This window comes from Pleurodeles waltl, chromosome 7 (genome assembly GCF_031143425.1).
Source record: "Pleurodeles waltl isolate 20211129_DDA chromosome 7, aPleWal1.hap1.20221129, whole genome shotgun sequence".
Taxonomy (NCBI): Eukaryota; Metazoa; Chordata; class Amphibia; order Caudata; family Salamandridae; genus Pleurodeles; species Pleurodeles waltl.
Window position 1 is genome coordinate 700,235,863 of NC_090446.1, and position 18,797 is coordinate 700,254,659.

Here is an 18,797-nt window from a genome sequence, read left to right on the forward strand (position 1 = left end):
TTAGGTCAGGCTGCTGGGTTTGTAGGGATATAGGATGAGAAATTAAGTAATAATGTATAATTTTTAAATAACTATTTCATTGATTTATAATTATGCAAGTTGTTTACTACTGATTTATTTTACCTATTTTTTTAGGGGAGGTCTGCCGAATTTGTAGGGTTATAGCGTGGTACATAAAAGTAAATGTAATTTAATTTAATGTTGATTATTTTTACATTATATGTCACTTGATGCCATTTAATTACTAACAATGTAAATTAATTTATTATGTTATTAACTGTGTAATTATTATACTGTTTACTGATTTTTCTATTTTTGTTTTTATCTGTGTATTACACACAATTGTGAATGTGGATGAGTTGGTTGGGAAGAAAATAAACACACACACACACACACATATATATATATATATATATATATATATATATATATATATATGTATATATATAGACAGAAATATATATATATATATATATATATATATATATATATATATATTTCCAATTACCTGCTGGTAGGTTGTTACAGTTAGAACCTAGTTCCATAGAAAGAGCATTTATGTTTTGCCAATAACTTTGACGCTGCTTGATGAATCTTCACGAAATTTTCAAAACTTATACTTCAGTTGGTTCAGCTGCTGTCTTGAAAGATTCCGGGTGATCTGTCAAGCGGGAGCCAAGAAAAAGCGGGGGGCCTAAAATGTGTTTTACACATTCATTTTTCATTGCATTGTCTTTAGACACTCCAGCAGCCAAAACCTCTCAATAGACTTACACCAAATTTGGCAGGAAGCTAGATCCTGGTCTGCAGATTGTGCTTTTGTGTGATTTGGTGTAAATTAGTTTAGTAGTTTTTAAGATATTAAAGGTTAAAAATATAGATATCTAGGGATGCAGATCCTCTGGGGATCAAATTGTCCGCATGCTGATATCTGATTGGCTGCCAACACTCCAACAAAGTGTTGGCAGCTATTTTGACTTCAGCTGAGACCCACAAAATAATTAAAAAAGAAAAGGGGCCAGGGTAAGGGATACACTAGGCCCCTAGCCTTAGTATAGAGGTCACACTGGGACCACCCCAGGGCTAAAAAGCATTTTGTTTTTAAATATCGGAAAAAGGTGTGAATAGATCAGTGGATCTTTCTGAGTTTTCTTTTTTTTAAAGTGCAGTCTACCGCACTCTTCTTTTATTTTGCCCGTGGGTGAGCTGACAGCTCCTACCAAGCAAAAGCAAACATAACTCTGCTTTCTGCAAGCAGGAGCTGTCAAACAGCTCCCGCTTACAGAAAGCAAAGTTTTCATTTATTTGCCTGCACACAAATATACATGCAGGGAAACAGATGAAAACATTACTCTCACAAGCAAGGAGCTGCTATTTAAACCTGTGGCCAATCCCACCGCGCACAGACAAAGGCTGTACATGGCACGCGTTGGGTGGTTATAGGGGCTTGGCTGTGGCCAGGCCCTGCAGCCAACACCCAATGTACCGCAGTGGTTGGATTAATATATATTAATTAAAATTAATTTACTTTAAAAAAAGTCATAGAAGTTCACTGACAAAACCAAAGGTTACAGGGACGTTATAGTTAGGAAATAGAATTAAAAAGAGAAATTCACTTTAAAAAACAAAAGTGACAGGGACGTTATAGTTAGGTTCTGAATTTACTCGCACAAAACCATAGAAATTCAGCAATTAAAGTTAGAGTTATTTCAAGTAACTATAACTCACACCCTATGGTGACTATGACCTGTGCCCTCGCCATGCACTGCTAATTACCCCAGATATTACAACTCTCCTGGTAACTTCATTGAATATATAATTGAAACATTAGCAGTCAAATTACTGAAGAAAAAACTGTGCATGGCGTAGACTAGAGTTATAGTTTACTTAGGGCGCAAGTTATAGTTACTTGCAATAACTCGAACTATAACTGCTGAATTTCCATGGTTTTGTGCAAGTAAATTCCGAACCAATCATCTCTGTAACCTTTGGTTTTTAAGTGAACTTATATATATTGCATATATATATTTATAATATATATATATATGTGTGTGTGTGTGTGTGTATATATATATATATATATATATATATATATATATATATATATATATGTGTTAACAGATGAAAGTCCCACAGTTAACCTTCTACATTCACCAAACGAGGCTGGTGTAGACAAACGGTCGTGGCGCCCGTTTTAAAATAAATTTATTATTTCTGCCACTCCATTCAAAAGCAGAAAAAAGAAGTCGCACCCAACGTGTCAGCTTCTCAAGCACAAGGCTTTATTTGATGTAACAATTCAAAAAAGCAATTCAATTAAAAAAATACTTCTAAGATGGCAACGCTTTCAACACAAAAGTGTCTTCATGATGGCCGAATTGAAAAAACCTGTGCACTTTCCCTTCTGACATTATATATCCCCTGTTCATAAACATAAAAGAAATATTACCATAAACAGGGAAATCTCAAATGGTTTCACTATATATTTCATAATTGCAAACTACAAAAAGAAGATGAAATAAATAAATAAAATTAAATTAAAATAAAAAACAATTTACAACATTTAGTATATAACTAAAATAACATTTCCAGCATCATTGCCTATTTTGGTTAATCATATTGCCCATTCCAGATAAGATGGACAAATGACCAATTAGTCACACTTTTCCTCATTATAAAAAAGAAAAAAGAAGACATTTCCTGTATCTTCATGTTGATTATAAATAAATAAGTTAACAAAACCCCATTACACTGCTTATATTGCATTGCTACAACTTCATTGTAGAATCTTAGTCTTGGCCAAGTGGCCACAATTAAAATGTCTCCATGCCGGAGCAAAAACACCCTCATACCTGAAACCATTTGCTAATGAAACTAACATGGGAATGTCACAATTTGCACCCACTACCTATGTATTAGATCTAACAAGAGCGCCTAATGGGGAAATCAAAGACAGAGAACAAGCCTGTTCATTATTACACTATCACATTAACCCTACATGTACATGAAGTTCCTCATCCTCGTTTAAACACCCCAGTGTCTTAGTCCCAAGGAGAATAATATATTCAGATTCCCTTATTCTAAGGAGTCTCTCTCGGTCCCCTCCACGTATATTTCTCTCGATTATATCAATTCCAAAACATACCAAACAATTAGCATGTCGATTATGCATCTTTGACCAATGTCTAGCAACCGGGTATGAGGTATAATAATTCTTAATAGCTCTGTAGTGTTCCAAAAGCCTCTTTTTTACAGAACCAATAGTATTTCCAACATATTGTAACCCACTGGGGCATTGTGATACATAGATACAATAATCTGAAACACAAGAAATAGCTTTATTGATCCTTCTAATCTTACCCAGAGCTGTCTTGTATGTCTTAACATTCCTGCTATTCCTACATGCCTTGCACCTACCACACTTGTAAAAACTCTTCTGCTGACTGAACCATCCAATATTCTTATTACTCTGTCATCCGAAATAGCTATGAACCAAAATGTCATGTAATGATTTTGCCTTGCGATACGTAAATTGAGGACAAGAGGCCAAAGTCTTCCCTATTATAGGATCATGTTTAACCAAATGCCAATGTTTCATCACTATTCTTCTGATTACTGGACTTGCATGATTATCGGTTGTAATTATCCTCATCTCTGGAATTACATTCTCCTTCTTCTTAATTTTTGTCAGCAAAGTTTCCCTATTGGTCTTGGTTACTTTCTCACTGCTATTCGTAGTACCTTATTTGGATAACCTCTTGCTCGCAATCTCAATCACCCTATTTCTCCTCCTCTTTATAAGATTCTAGAGTGCTACAATTCATTCTAACCCTGAGTAATTCACAATATGGAATATTCCATTTCAAATTAGTAGGATGATGACGGCTAGCATGCAGGATACTATTACCCACTGTATCTTTACGCTATAGCCTTGTCTGTAACCTGTTATCCTGAATTTCCAATAATACATCCAAAAATTCCATTCTTGTTGGATGTGTTTTTCTAGTAAGTCTCAAGTTCAAAGTATTATGGGAAATGTGATCCAGAAATTCTTCCAAATCCTGATGTGTTCCCTCCCAGATCATAAAAAGGCCATCAATATACCGTGTCCAAATCGAAATATGTCTCGTCCATTTTTCATTCTCCTCTACCCATACCTGAGTGGCCTCCCACCAACCCATGAAAATTCCAGCATAACTTGGAGAAAAGCAGCTTCCCATCGCTGTCCCGACTAATTGACGATACCAAGTATCCTTAAACAAGAAAAAATTGTTATTTAAACAAAAATCCAACATATCTAACAACATCATCGAATGATCATACTTACTAAGTGGTCTATCACAGATGAAATATCTGCACGCCTGAATTCCCAAATCATGCTGGATGCAAGTATATAAGGATTCCACATCTAAAATAACCAACAAAAAATGTGGTTCCCAAGGGATACCCTCAATCTTAGAGATGAAATCCATGGTATCCCTACAATAAGAGGGTAAGGCCAACACATATGGTAGAAGAAAAAAATCTAAATACATGGATGTATGTTCCAAAAGACTGTTATTTGCAGAGATAATAGGTCTACCAGGTGGGTTGTTATAATTCTTATGAACTTTTGGTAACATATAAAAACAAGGTTCAGTTGGCTTTTTAACCAAAAGAAATTGATATTCATTCATATTAAGTAGCCCCCTGCCTCTCCAATCAAATAATTTACTATGATATTGGTCAATCGATCTATTGTAATTTTGCATAGTTGTTATTTCATAGTTCCCTGTGTTACTAAGTTGTGTTTCTGCTTCCTTACAATATTGGTTGACATCCCAAAGAACTACATTCCCTCCCTTATCTGAGGGTTTTATCACAATACTGTGGTCATCAATTAAACTCTTTAAAGCTGTTTTTTGTTCATGTTTCAGGTTCGACACATAATCACTCTGTTTGGTGCTACGCCACATTTCAAACAAATCACAAATAACAACTTCATGGAAAGTATCAATAGAGTCATGAATAGTGGACGGATTAAACCTAGATTTTAAGTTAAAAGGAGTTACCTCCGGTCTATTCAATTCTAAATCCATAAACTCAAGAAAATCACGTTCACTCATACCAGAGGTATCCATTTCTCCCAAATCAGCCAAAGCCAGTAAACCATCTATATCACTCAAAGATAATTCAGTAACAGCAGAGTTAGTAGTAGCTGAAATGACATCCAACTCATCAAGAACCTTCTTGTTTTCTTGCTGTAAAAATAACTTCCTCAACTTCAATTTGTGTACAAAAAGACATTAGTCAATCCTAGTTCTACAAAAGTCAAAATCAGCCGTGGGGCATAAGGATAAGCCAAGTTCCAAAAGTGATTGTTCTGCCAAAGTTAGTTGATGTTCAGATAAATTGATAACCGTAGGGGAACCTTCTCCTATCATTTCTTTTTGGCTTGTCTCATAGGCCTCCCTCGAATAGTTGACCCTACTAATCCTTGTTCTCCTTCGCTGTTTCCTCCTCTTCCTCTTGGTGGCCGGACCCGTGCTGTCTGATTTGTTTGTAAAAAAACGATACTCATCCAATGAAGTGAAAGGAATAGAGTATTTACCAGATATTGCCTGAGCATCATCATAATCTGATGAATAGTTGTCAGAACTAGATTCTGATGTTGCCAATTCTTGTTTCCTCAAGGAACCGACCTGTTTATATTGTTTAATAGCCTCATCAAACCTACGCCCAAAAGTTAAAATTGTCCCCTGGGCATAGTCCTGCTTATCTCTCAAAAACTTTCGTCTCTTCCTCTGTTTAATTTCTTCCTCATACTTTTCCAACCTCTTCTCCATCAGTGTCAAAAAATTATTTATTAATTTTTGTTCCGAATGTTTGTCCAAGATTTCTTTGATTTTAACTAATTCTTCTGTCACCTGTTCTAAATCCAGGGAAGCATACTTGACCAATAGCTTTAACATTGACTTACAGGTTTCTGCCATTAATTTAGACCATTCCTCTAACAGTTTAGGATTTGGATTTTGGAATGTAGGAGTGATAAGGATCCTCAGGCACCTTGGGACCCTACCTACTTCAAGGTAATTTTCCAAAGGAATCACTTCCCAACTTTTACTTATTTCCTTCTTCATTAATGTTTCATAAACTGTCAATTGTTGCTTAATTGTCCTCACCGGTGATTCATCTCCCTTAGTTGAAGTCCCCAAATTACTTTGGAAAGTATCATCAGTTTCATCAAAAAGATATCTAGCAGCTTCCAACCGCTTCTGACAAATTCCACTCATTATAAAAATATCCACACTGTCAAAAAATCCTCCAAAGCGCTCTCAGTAGAAAAAATAACCAAATTGCGACCAAGAAAAGAAAGGAGAAGCAAAAAAGACACGTTTCACCAAAAGATACTAACAAGATAGGTGACACCTCTGCCGTTTTTTAGCATCAAAACATTCACTAGATGCTAAATTTATGTAGTAGTTCTTTTATGTTTATGAACAGGGGGTATATATTGTCAGACGGGAAAGTGCACAGGTTTTTTAAATTCAGCCATGATGAAGACACTTTTGTGTTGAAACGCATTGCCATCTTAGAAGTATTTTTTGAATTGAATTGCTTTTTTGTTACATCAAATAAAGCCTTCTGCTTTTGAATGGAGTGGCAGAAATAATACATTTTATATATATATATATATATATATATATATATTTGTCCCAAAAGGTCCAGTTCAGGCGCACTTTCTTCATGTCGGTGCCTGCGCCAGGGAAGGACCTATCCCTTAATTTATGTTCACACCAACTTGACACTTCTGTCAAAGACGCGGCACTCGCAGGAGTTTCACAAAATCTTCATTTAATAAGTGAAATAATAATGTTATAATAATAATGTTTAACAACTACATATCCCAGAATGCCACTTAAAGGCATGAAAGAGATGGAAAGTATAAATAGAGCACTTCATGGATTGGTCAATTACTGTGATCAAGACCGTGAAGGTCGAAACGCGTTGGTGTCTGTTTGTCTGGTATTATTTCACTTATTAAATGAAGATTTTGGGTAAATCCTGTGAGTGCTGTGTCGTTGACAGAAGTGTCAAGTTGGTGTTGAAAATATATATAAATTCCTCCTGTACAAGAAAAAAATGCGGGGCACTCTCGGGCTACATTTTCATTCATTTTATTAGTATAAAGACAGACACTTTTTGCCATTTGGCCTTCTTTAGTGTCAGTGAACCATTTGGAAACACCTCCCTATAAACTTTCTGTGATTGCCTCTTTAGCATAAACACATAAATGCAACTTACTAAAACATCAAAATAAAAAAAGGACTTTTCACATCATACTATTTAGAAAAAGGTATCACAATGCGGCCGCCATTTTGACCCAATGTTTCATACATCTGTAAATCCTATTTACTGCAATTCATCAGAGGAATGTTCCACATTTTAACATAATTACAATAAAGAACTACATCCCAATGTATATAATTCTGAAATATATTTAGCCATGATGGTTCCCCCTCTCAATGTATGTTTCCTCAGTTATTATATTTTTTTATTCCACGTGGCCAGTTGATGATTTTTTTTAACAACATCATACCAAATCCCTCTTATTGATGCATTAATATCAACAGGCATAGATATTTCTCATGGCAGAGGTTTCTGGAAAAAATAAAATAAAGCTTAATCAAGTAATATAAGATTCATGTGGAGCTCACTTTTGTAACATGAATTAATACTATACGAGTAAGCTGGGTACTCTATATAAGCTGGGGATATGTGGTTTAATTAATGTTTCAACTGTACATTACAGTTATTAAGTCCACTGGAAATCACATTCAAAGGCATAAATTAAGGTCCACTTATAGTTGTAATACGATTTCCCTGTATGGGTTAAGGTCACTATCGTGCCCCTACAAATACAGAACCTATTTAGTCCCCTATGTGGACCCATAGCTCATCAACATGATTTCTCATATCCCCTGCATCTAAATCGATCTACTGCCTCTCTTGCTGCTTTTTCATAATCCTGTTTTAGTACAGTTGTGCTTTAAAAACAGTAGTTCTCCATAAGGTATGCTGTTTAGACTTCATGAATGTGCACTTTTTTCATGGAGCATGGAATTCACGGCTGTAAGATTCCTTCATAGGGAGTTCTGAAGCAGGTTGTCTGGCACAAATACTCTAAGGTCCAGAAAAGTCATTCTGATTCACTGATGTCAGTACTGAAGCGTAAAGTGGGGTTATTTTTGTTAAGGATTGTGATGTAGTCCATTGCCAATACCTGTCATCCCTTCCATACCCAAAACAAGTTGTCTATATAACAGGCCCAGAGGACCAGACTTTCTGTCCTTTTCTCGTTCTCCTCTGACCAGGTTACCTGCTTGTCCCACCAGCCCACAAACAAGTTTGCATAGCTGCGGGCGAAGCAGGTGCCCACTGCTGTCTCCTATATCTGTTGGTTCAGTTGCCCCCCAAATGTGAAAAATTTATGATTGAAACAAAATTCAGTTAATTGTACAATCATGGTGTTGTGTTCATAATATTTGAATGCCCTTCCTCTCAGAAAATATTATACTACCTCTAAACCAGCTTCATGGGAGATACAAGTATACAGATTTACCACATCCAAAGTTATCATGAGGACGTTCTCTTCCCATTGTACTTCATCAATTAGCCTTAAAAAGTCCTGTAGGAAGCTGGCCCTGTATATACTAAATCAAAATGAGATATAGTGTGCACAGAGTCCAGGGGTTCCCCAGAGGTTTAAAAGAGGCTAAAGTAGATAATACTAATGCTCTCTTTTGTTGTAGTGTGGTCAAGCAGTTAGGCTTATCAGAGGGTAGTGCAAAGCATTTGTTGTACGCAAACAGACAACAGAAAAAGCACACACTCAAGGACTTAACTCAGGACCAATGGTTTTTATATAGAAAAAATATATTTTCTTAATTTATTTTTGGAACCACAAGATTCAAGTTGCAGGTAAGTACTTCAATAGATTCGGATTTCACACATATATCAACAGTACTTTGTTTGAAATCGATACGTCATACAGTTTTTGAATTATTGGCAATAATCTGTTTTAAAAATAGACACAGTGCAATTTTCAGAAACAGGTCCTGGAGGGAAGAAATGTTAGTTTGATTTACAGGTAAGTACAATACTTACAGTTTCAGTCTCTGGGTTTTAGGAAGTCCACCTGTTGGGGTTCAAGTTAACCCCAAACACCCACCACCAGCAACACGGGGCCTGCCGGATGCAGATGTCAAAGATGAGCAAATTTAACGTGTGCTCCTATGCAGACAGGGGGTACTCAGAATCAGGCCTGTCTGCTGGTAAGTACCCACGGCTCGGAGGGCAGACCAGGGGGGATCAGAGGAGCACTGGAGGGGGTACAAGTAGGCACCAAACACACACCCTCAACGGCAGAGGGGCCGCCGGGTGCAGGATGCAAACAGGATGTTGGGCTTCCAATGCTAGCCTATGAGGGGACCTCGGGGATCACTCAGAGGCTGCAGGTGAGGTGCAGGGGGTCATCTTGGGCAGACCACAGGCTGGACAGGGAGGAGTGCCGCCTGCTGAATGTTTCTGCACTGAAGGTTGGGTTCTAAAAGCCTGGGGGCTGCGGGTGCAATGTGTCTTTAGGCATCGGATATCTTCATCCGGAGCTTTGCGGTCAGGGGAAGTCCTTCGGATTCCCTCTGCAGGTGTCGTCGCAGAGGGGTAGAGAGGTCAACCCAGGATGGACACTGGCTCGCAATCGCCTGGGGATCCTCTCTAGCTGGTTGGACCACCTGGACACGGGTCGTGGTCATCAGGTGCAGAGTGGTCAGGACTCACGCATTCAGGGTGAGCCTGGAGTCCTTGGTTGTTGGTTTTTCTTGGAGGGCGGCTACACCCTTCTTATGCCCATTCCTTTTGGGGAGGGGGGCACAAACCTAATCCTATTGGTCCCTGTCCTCCAAACCAAGATGGAGGATTCTGCAGGGAGGGGGTCGCCTCAGCTCTGGACACCTTAGGGGTGGTCCTGGCTGGAGTGGTCACTCCTCCCTGTTTTCCCTAATTTTACTGCCGGAGTTGCCACCAAAAGTGGGGCTTTGTCCGGGGGGCGGGCAACTCCACTAGCTGGCGTGCCCTGGGTCACTGTAATCCGAGGCTTGAGACTTTGAGGCTCAACGCCTTACAGTTCCTGTAGGGGGGAGGACAAGACCTCATGTGGTCAGACACTTGTCGGAAAGTGGCAGGCTGGCACAACCTGGTCAGTCCTACACTAGAGTTTGGCTAACATACAGAGGGCATCTCTAAGATGCCCTCTGTGTGCATTTTTAAATAAAATCCCACACTGGCATCAGTGGGGGTCTATTGTCCTCAGAAGTTTGACATCAAACTTCCCAGTATTCAGTGAAGCCATTATGGATCTGTGGAGTTCGTAATGACAAACTCACCAGACCATATACTCAATATGGCTACACCGCACTTACAATGTCTAAGAATGGACTTAGACACTGTAGGGGCATATTGCTCATGCAGCTATGCCCTCACCTGTGGTATAGTGCACCCTGCCTTAGGGCTGTAAGGCCTGTTAGAGGGGTGACTTAGCTCTGCCACAGGCAGTGGTTTGTGGACATGGCACCCTGAGAGGAGTTCCATGTTGACTTTGACTTTTTCTCCCCACCAGCACACACAGGCTGCATGGGCAGTGTACATGTGCTTGGTGAGGGGTCCCCAGGGTGGCATAATACATGCTGCAGCCCTTGGAGACCTTCCCTGGCCACAGGGTCCTTGGTACCATGAGTACCTTTTATAAGGGACTAAATTGTGTACCAGGGTTGTGCCAATTATGGAAACAAAGGTACAGATTTTGGAAAAGAACACTGGCACTGAGGCCTGGTTAGCAGGATCCCAGCACACTTTCAATCAAAGTTGGCATCAACACTAGGCAAAACGTGGGGGGGTAACCATGCCAAAAGTGGCACTTTCCTACAAGTCCTTTGCATTGTTTACATATGAACATAAGCTTTGTGCAAAAGGGAACAGAAAAGAATCAATAAAAGTTGATGTGTTCTCCAACAGATTGAAATTAGAAGATATTATCAGGCATCCTAGGGGGTTCGTTGGATTTTTGTGTATCTTTGGAATATGATAGAATGTTGGAACATGGGATGTTCACACTTCAAATATAAGTATTCTTCATACCCCAACCTGCCAGCCTTCAAGAAGTTGATGGAATAGCTTATTGCTACAAGCATATTCCTTTCTTACGATAGGTTCATAGCACTGCCTGTCCCCAAGCTGTTTTAGGATTTCATTCTCATAATACTCTCTTATGAGCAGGACACCATTCCCACCTTTATTGGATCGCTTGATAATCAAATTTGTGTCATTCTTCAATGCTTGAATTGCCTGCTATTGTTGGATTTTGATATTTGCTCTACTTCTTTGTTGTGCTTTACAATGTAGTTTAATCAACTCCTTAGTCATTTCTTAATGGAATGCATCAAGCAAGTAATGGGGAGTTTGGGGGATAAAGCAAGACTTGGGTTTAAAATCACTAGAACCACCTTTTAGTTGGATACCTGCAATTTCCAGCATTATAGCTATATTCATTAGTTCATCTTTTTGTCTGAATGATAAGTTTTCCTGCAAATAACGTAAGATCTTTAAACCCTCCAGATCATCCCCCATTAGTATATCAGTGTCCAACCATTAACTTGTTTCCGCTTGGTCTCCCTTGTGAGCCATCAATGTATATATATTGAGAAGCTTGAGTTTCCTTACAAATTTATATAAATCTATTCTTGTCTGAGCATAATCCATCTGTGTTGATGGGCAGAAAGTGAGTCCCAATTTGAGAACAGACAACTCAAAGGCTGTAAGATCTTTGCCTTACATTTAATATAGTGAGATAATTTCCCTTTATTTCCACCTGCCCCTGCGTTTTCTTCAGGTTTGCCTTTGTGGGGGAGCTTCCTTGACATCCTTTGCCATCCTTTCTTGTCTTCCTATGTTTTGGTCTGGTGGACGTGTTTTTAGAGAGCACCTTTGTCTGGTTTGGCACATCAGTTTGGATACCCAGTGTGTTGAATCTTTCCCTCTTGATGATGGTTCCCCCTCCATATCGGTTCCTGCCTCAGATTCTGAAGTTACAATTTGGGGCTGCGGTTGTTGGTTTCCTATTTTGCTCAGTTCCCATTTTTGCACATCATATCTGTAAGGAAATGCCTCCTTGGCATGGTTACCCCCTGACTTTTTGCCTTTGCTGATGCTATGTTTTGAATTGAAAGTGTGCTGAGGCCTGCTAACCAGGCCCCAGCACCAGTGTTCTTTCCCTAACCTGCACTTTTGATTCCACAATTGGCACACCCTGGCACCCAGATAAGTCCCTTGTAACTGGTACCTCTGGTACCAAGGGCCCTGATGCCAGGGAAGGTCTCTAAGGGCTGCAGCATGTATTATGCCACCCTGGAGACCCCTCACCCAGCACAGACACACTGCTTACCAGCTTGTGTGTGCTAGTGAGAACAAAATGAGTAAGTCGACATGGCACTCCCCTCAGGGTGCCATGCCAGCCTCTCACTGCCTATGCAGTATAGGTAAGACACCCCTCTAGCAGGCCTTACAGCCCTAAGGCAGGGTGCACTATACCATGGGTGAGGGTACCAGTGCATGAGCACTGTGCCCCTACAGTGTCTAAGCAAAACCTTAGACATTGTAAGTGCAGGGTAGCCATAAGAGTATATGGTCTGGGAGTCTGTTTTACACGAACTCCACAGCACCATAATGGCTACACTGAAAACTGGGAAGTTTGGTATCAAACTTCTCAGCACAATAAATGCACACTGATGCCAGTGTACATTTTATTGTAAAATACACCACAGAGGGCACCTTAGAGGTGCCCTCTGAAACTTAACCGACTATCTGTGTAGGCTGACTGGTTCCAGCAGCCTGCCACACTAGAGACATGTTGCTGGCCTCATGGGGAGAGTGCCTTTGTCACTCTGAGGCCAGTAACAAAGCCTGCACTGGGTGGAGATGCTAACACCTCCCCCAGGCAGGAGCTGTAACACCTGGCGGTGAGCCTCAAAGGCTCACCCCTTTGTCACAGCACCGCAGGACACTCCAGCTTGTGGAGTTGCCCGCCCCCTCCGGCCCTGGCCCCCACTTTTGGCGGCAAGGCCGGAGAAAATAATGAGAATAACAAGGAGGAGTCACTGGCCAGTCAGGACAGCCCCTAAGGTGTCCTGAGCTGAGGTGACTCTAACTTTTAGAAATCCTCCATCTTGCAGATGGAGGATTCCCCCAATAGGATTAGGGATGTGACCCCCTCCCCTTGGGAGGAGGCACAAAGAGGGTGTACTCACCCTCAGGGCTAGTAGCCATTGGCTACTAACCCCCCAGACCTAAACACGCCCTTAAATTTAGTATTTAAGGGCTCTCCCTGAACCTAGAAATTAGATTCCTGCAACAACAAGAAGAAGGACTGCCTAGCTGAAAACCCCTGCAGAGGAAGACCAGAAGACAACAACTGCCTTGGCTCCAGAAACTCACCGGCCTGTCTCCTGCCTTCCAAAGAACTCTGCTCCAGCGACGCCTTCCAAAGGGACCAGCGACCTCTGAATCCTCTGAGGACTGCCCTGCTTTGACAACGACAAGAAACTCCCGAGGACAGCGGACCTGCTCCAAAAAGACTGCAACTTTATCCAAAGGAGCAGCTTTAAAGAACCCTGCAATCTCCCCGCAAGAAGCGTGAGACTTGCAACACTGCACCCGGCGACCCCGACTCGGCTGGTGGAGAACCAACACCTCAGGGAGGACCCCCGGACTACTCTACGACTGTGAGTACCAAAACCTGTCCCCCCTGAGCCCCCACAGCGCCGCCTGCAGAGGGAATCCCGAGGCTTCCCCTGACCGCGACTCTCTGAAACCTAAGTCCCGACGCCTGGAAAAGACCCTGCACCCGCAGCCCCCATGACCTGAAGGACCGGACTTTCACTGCAGAAGTGACCCCCAGGAGTCCCTCTCCCTTGCCCAAGTGGAGGTTTCCCCGAGGAAGCCCCCCCTTGCCTGCCTGCAGCGCTGAAGAGATCCCTTGATCTCTCATTGACTTCCATTGTGAACCCGACGCTTGTTCTAACACTGCACCCGGCCGCCCCCGCGCCGCTGAGGGTGAAATTTCTGTGTGGGCTTGTGTCCCCCCCGGTGCCCTACAAAACCCCCCTGGTCTGCCCTCCGAAGACGCGGGTACTTACCTGCTGGCAGACTGGAACCGGGGCACCCCCTTCTCTCCATTGAAGCCTATGCGTTTTGGGCACCACTTTGAACTCTGCACCTGACCGGCCCTGAGCTGCTGGTGTGGTAACTTTGGGGTTGCTCTGAACTCCCAACGGTGGGCTACCTTGGACCAAGAACTGAACCCTGTAAGTGTCTTACTTACCTGGTAAAACTAACAAAAACTTACCTCCCCCAGGAACTGTGAAAATTGCACTGTGTCCACTTTTAAAATAGCTATTTGTGAATAACTTGAAAAGTATACATGCAATTGAAATGATTCAAAGTTCCTAATGTACTTACCTGCAATACCTTTCAAACAAGATATTACATGTTAAATTTGAACCTGTGGTTCTTAAAATTAACTAAGAAAAGATATTTTTCTATACAAAACCTATTGGCTGGATTTGTCTCTGAGTGTGTGTACCTCATTTATTGTCTATGTGTATGTACAACAAATGCTTAACACTACTCCTTGGATAAGCCTACTGCTCGACCACACTACCACAAAATAGAGCATTAGTATTATCTATTTTTACCACTATTTTACCTCTAAGGGGAACCCTTGGACTCTGTGCATGCTATTCCTTACTTTGAAATAGCACATACAGAGCCAATTTCCTACAATATCTCTTTGCAAAGGTCAGGACTCTCCTGGTTTCATAATCCCTTCTGTCCCTCTCACTTTTCTTGTGTTTCTGACTTTTTATCTTAATCTTATATGTCAATAACCTGTTTTTCATCAATTGTTGGAATTCTTCTCTTCTTATAATGTCACTGTTCGTATTTATTTGCTCCTCTGAACTTTGTATTCCTTCAAGTGTTTTCTCCCTATCATTTCATGCTTACTTAAACAGAATCCCTACCATTCCTTTGGAATAGGTCATGTAAATTGGGCCCATTCGTCAAGTAATTGTGGGTCTGGATTTTTATAGGATGAAATAGTATAAATTTCTGGTTCTCTGGGCACTCCATAAGCATCCAAGCATCTCTGCAAAGAGGTGGCTTTCCCACCATTTCCTAATTTCGTGTTCATACAGTCTCTCCAACTTGAGAAACAACTCCTTAATGATTTTGACGGCTCAATGGATGTTGCTGTTTTCTTTCCATCCACGAGCCCACCATGTGAGGAACTAAAAATACTGACTGCAGCCTCCTTGCATGCAGAGTCACTGTACATGTCCTTATGTGCCTAATTGTAGTCACCAATCAATAATTTTACAGCAGATGTTACAGTGACATTATTAATGAAATTATCAAAGATGTCATGAGTGCTGTAATTTCTGGGGTAATTAGCGTGCATGGCGAGGACACGAGTTACAGTAACCTTAGGGCATGAATTACAGTTACTTGAGATAACCTTATAACAGCTCAATTTATATGGTTTTGCACATTTAAAATGTGAGCCTAACTATAATGTACCTGTAATCTTTGTTTTTTAAGTGAATTTCTATGTTTTTTAATTATATTTCCTAACCATGACATCCTGGTAACCTTTGATTTTTCAGTGAATTTCTATGGGTTTTTTTTTTACGTAAAGTAATTTTCATTTACTACACGTTAATTCAACCTCCGCTGTGCACTGCCTTTGGCTTTACACAGCAGGGTTGGCCACAGGGTCTGGCCTTTGGCCAGGCACTGCAGACCACCCCCTATAACCACCCAACCCTGCACCACACACAGCCTTTGGCCCTGCACAGTGGGGTTGGCCGCAGGACCTGGCCTGTTGCCAACCCCCTAAAACCACCCAAGCCTGCACCACATATGGCCTTCAGCCATGCACGCTGGATGTTGGTCGCAGGGTCTGGCCTGCGGCCAAACCCCTTGAACCTCACCAACCCCATGCCATCAGTGAGAGATTGAGAGAGACAGAGCGATATAAAGAAAGAGATTGACAGAGAGGAATAGAGAGAGAATAAGAGAAAGAGAGAGACAGGGAAAGGTTTTTTAGGCTTTGATGAATGACATACTTAGATTGAGATATTTTAGGACAAATGTAAAAGAAAAATGTATTTGTTCATTAAAAAGAGTGAGCTCACCTTTCAATATGTACCTTAATCATTTGAAGTTGAAAGTAAAGTAAAATAGGGAAATGATCACTCGGACTAGAATGCTTACATATCAGTATGAGGGTCTGACACCTTAACCAGTAAGCCACAGTTCACTCCTTACATTACAGAATCCAGATATAACTAAGACATTCAATCCACAGATTTGCAATAGAGACAGATGTAAATGTTTCATCACCAGGAAAGTTTAAGAGTCAAAACACTACTAAATAGGCAGACACACTACCAAGTTTAGAACCTTCAACCTACTTATGGACAGTCCAAGAGCTTTATCATTAGGCCAGAAGTGCCTCTGTTCTACTGGGCAGCAAAACATTACCATAACATTCAAACCAAACAGCTCGCTAGTGTGACCCTTTGAAGTTATTGTATGGAGAGACTATTGCAATAACAATCTCTCTCTCTTCCTCCCATTATGGGATGGAAGAAGGAGAGAGAAAATTGACAGGACCCCAGGAGAAGCCTCAAGGCTCTGCGGTCCCAAGAAGCTCCTGATTCCTGTGGGAGCCACATTGCTCACAAAAGCAGGGAACCGCTTTAAATAGCAGCTCCTGCTTGTGGAGCAGTGTTTTAATCTGTTTCCCTGCACGCATGCCTGTATGTATGGAAGCAGTTGAAAACCCCACTTTCTGACAGCTCGCATCAAGCTAAAGCAAACAGCTAACTGCTGAGGGTGACTACCGTGGGAGATAGCAGGAGCCGGCCCTGGTGGGGGTGGCGGTCCCTCGAGCTGCAGTGTGGGGGGGTACCCTATATTAATTTGAGAACTTTGCCCTGTAGAAGTGGCTGTCACCAGGGATGCAGGGGGCCACATGGAACCCCCTCATTGATGTAATACCTTTTGGCCCAGGAAGATGGAGGTCTCCAGGGCACGGTGGGGCCACGCAACCCCGTGTATTTTTCGCTCTGAGACCCGGGGAGGAGGTGGTTCCTGGGGCTACTAAAAGCCATAAAAATGGGGCCCCGTGCACCCCCCTCCTTATTTCAGCCCCCAATGCCCCCGGGACCTGGCCCACACTGGGGCAAAATAAAGGAAAAGAGCAGGAGACTGCGTTTTCTTTTCAATCTGAGAAAAATCTCCAGAGCCTTCTGAGGAATTTGATATATATATATATATATATATATATATATATATATATTTTTTTTTTTTTTTTAATACCTTTTAGCCCTGGTGGAGTCCCTGGCTGACCCCTGCAACAAGGATAGGGGCTCAGGGTATCCCTAACCTGGCACCTTTACTTTTTTTTTTTTTGTGGAACTTGGCTGAAGTGTTGGCAGCCAATCAGATATCAGCACGGGGACAGTTGGATCCACAGATCCTCCGAGTCCCTAGATTTCTAAATTTCTTTTTCCTTTAACATCTCTAAAACTACTGAACAGGTTTACACCAAATCACAAAAAGCATGCTTTCTGGACCAAGAGCTACCTCTCTGCCAAATTTGGTGTAGTTTGGTTCGGCGATTTAGGCTGGAGTTTGTTCAAAATCCTTATGGAAAAAATGCGTTTTGATACCCCCCTTTTTTTTTGGCCCCCGCTTGACGGATCACCCAGAAACTTTCAAGACAGCAGCTGAAAAGACTGTTATATTAGTTTTAAACATTTCATGAAGATTTGTCAAGCGGCACCATATATATATATATACATATATATATATCAACTTCATATTTATTGTCAATTTTACTTTAGTAATTATGTATACCTGTTTGATTTGTTTTTTTTAACATTTGAAATTTAGTTTATGGTGTTTGTGAGTTTGTGTTATATTTGTTATTTGAATAGCTTTTTATGTACTAATTGAAATTAAAACTATTACTAGTTATTTTATCATAATTTTTTTTAAGGAGGTAGGATTTATTAAATTAATTAGATGTTTTCCTTTGTTTTTTATTTATATATATTTAATTGTTTTTAATACATACATATTTATATATATGTATATATATATATATATATTTATATATATTTATATAAATGGTAATTAATAATGTTTATATTTAGAGTTTAATATTTTGTCAATATTGTTTCAACATAAACTGGATTATTCATATGTGTAATGTGTCTAAAGTGAAGTACTTTCCAACGGCGTCTGGTGATTTTAGAAAGTGGAGGGGCTTAAGTTACCAGGCAAGCTGAAATTTAAACGGTAACTCCACAAAGTGATGGCTTATTTCTGGGGATGGAATGTGAACATGCATAAACACATACATTTCAACATCAGTCAGCTGTCCAATTCACTGTGGCAGGGCCGGTTTTTGTTTTGTTTTGTGAAGAGCAAATTTGACCTGAAGGTATTGGAGCACTTTATATGTGCACGAATTACATTACACAAGAGTACATTCATTTTTGGTAAGAGCTATTAAGTGATTTGCCTTCTGATTATAGGATGTTGAGCCAATGCTGAGACTGACGCAGAAAGGGGCGTGATGCCAAAGATAGCACTGTTTATTGCCAGTTTTGTTGCACTCTGTGTTGCAGTCATGC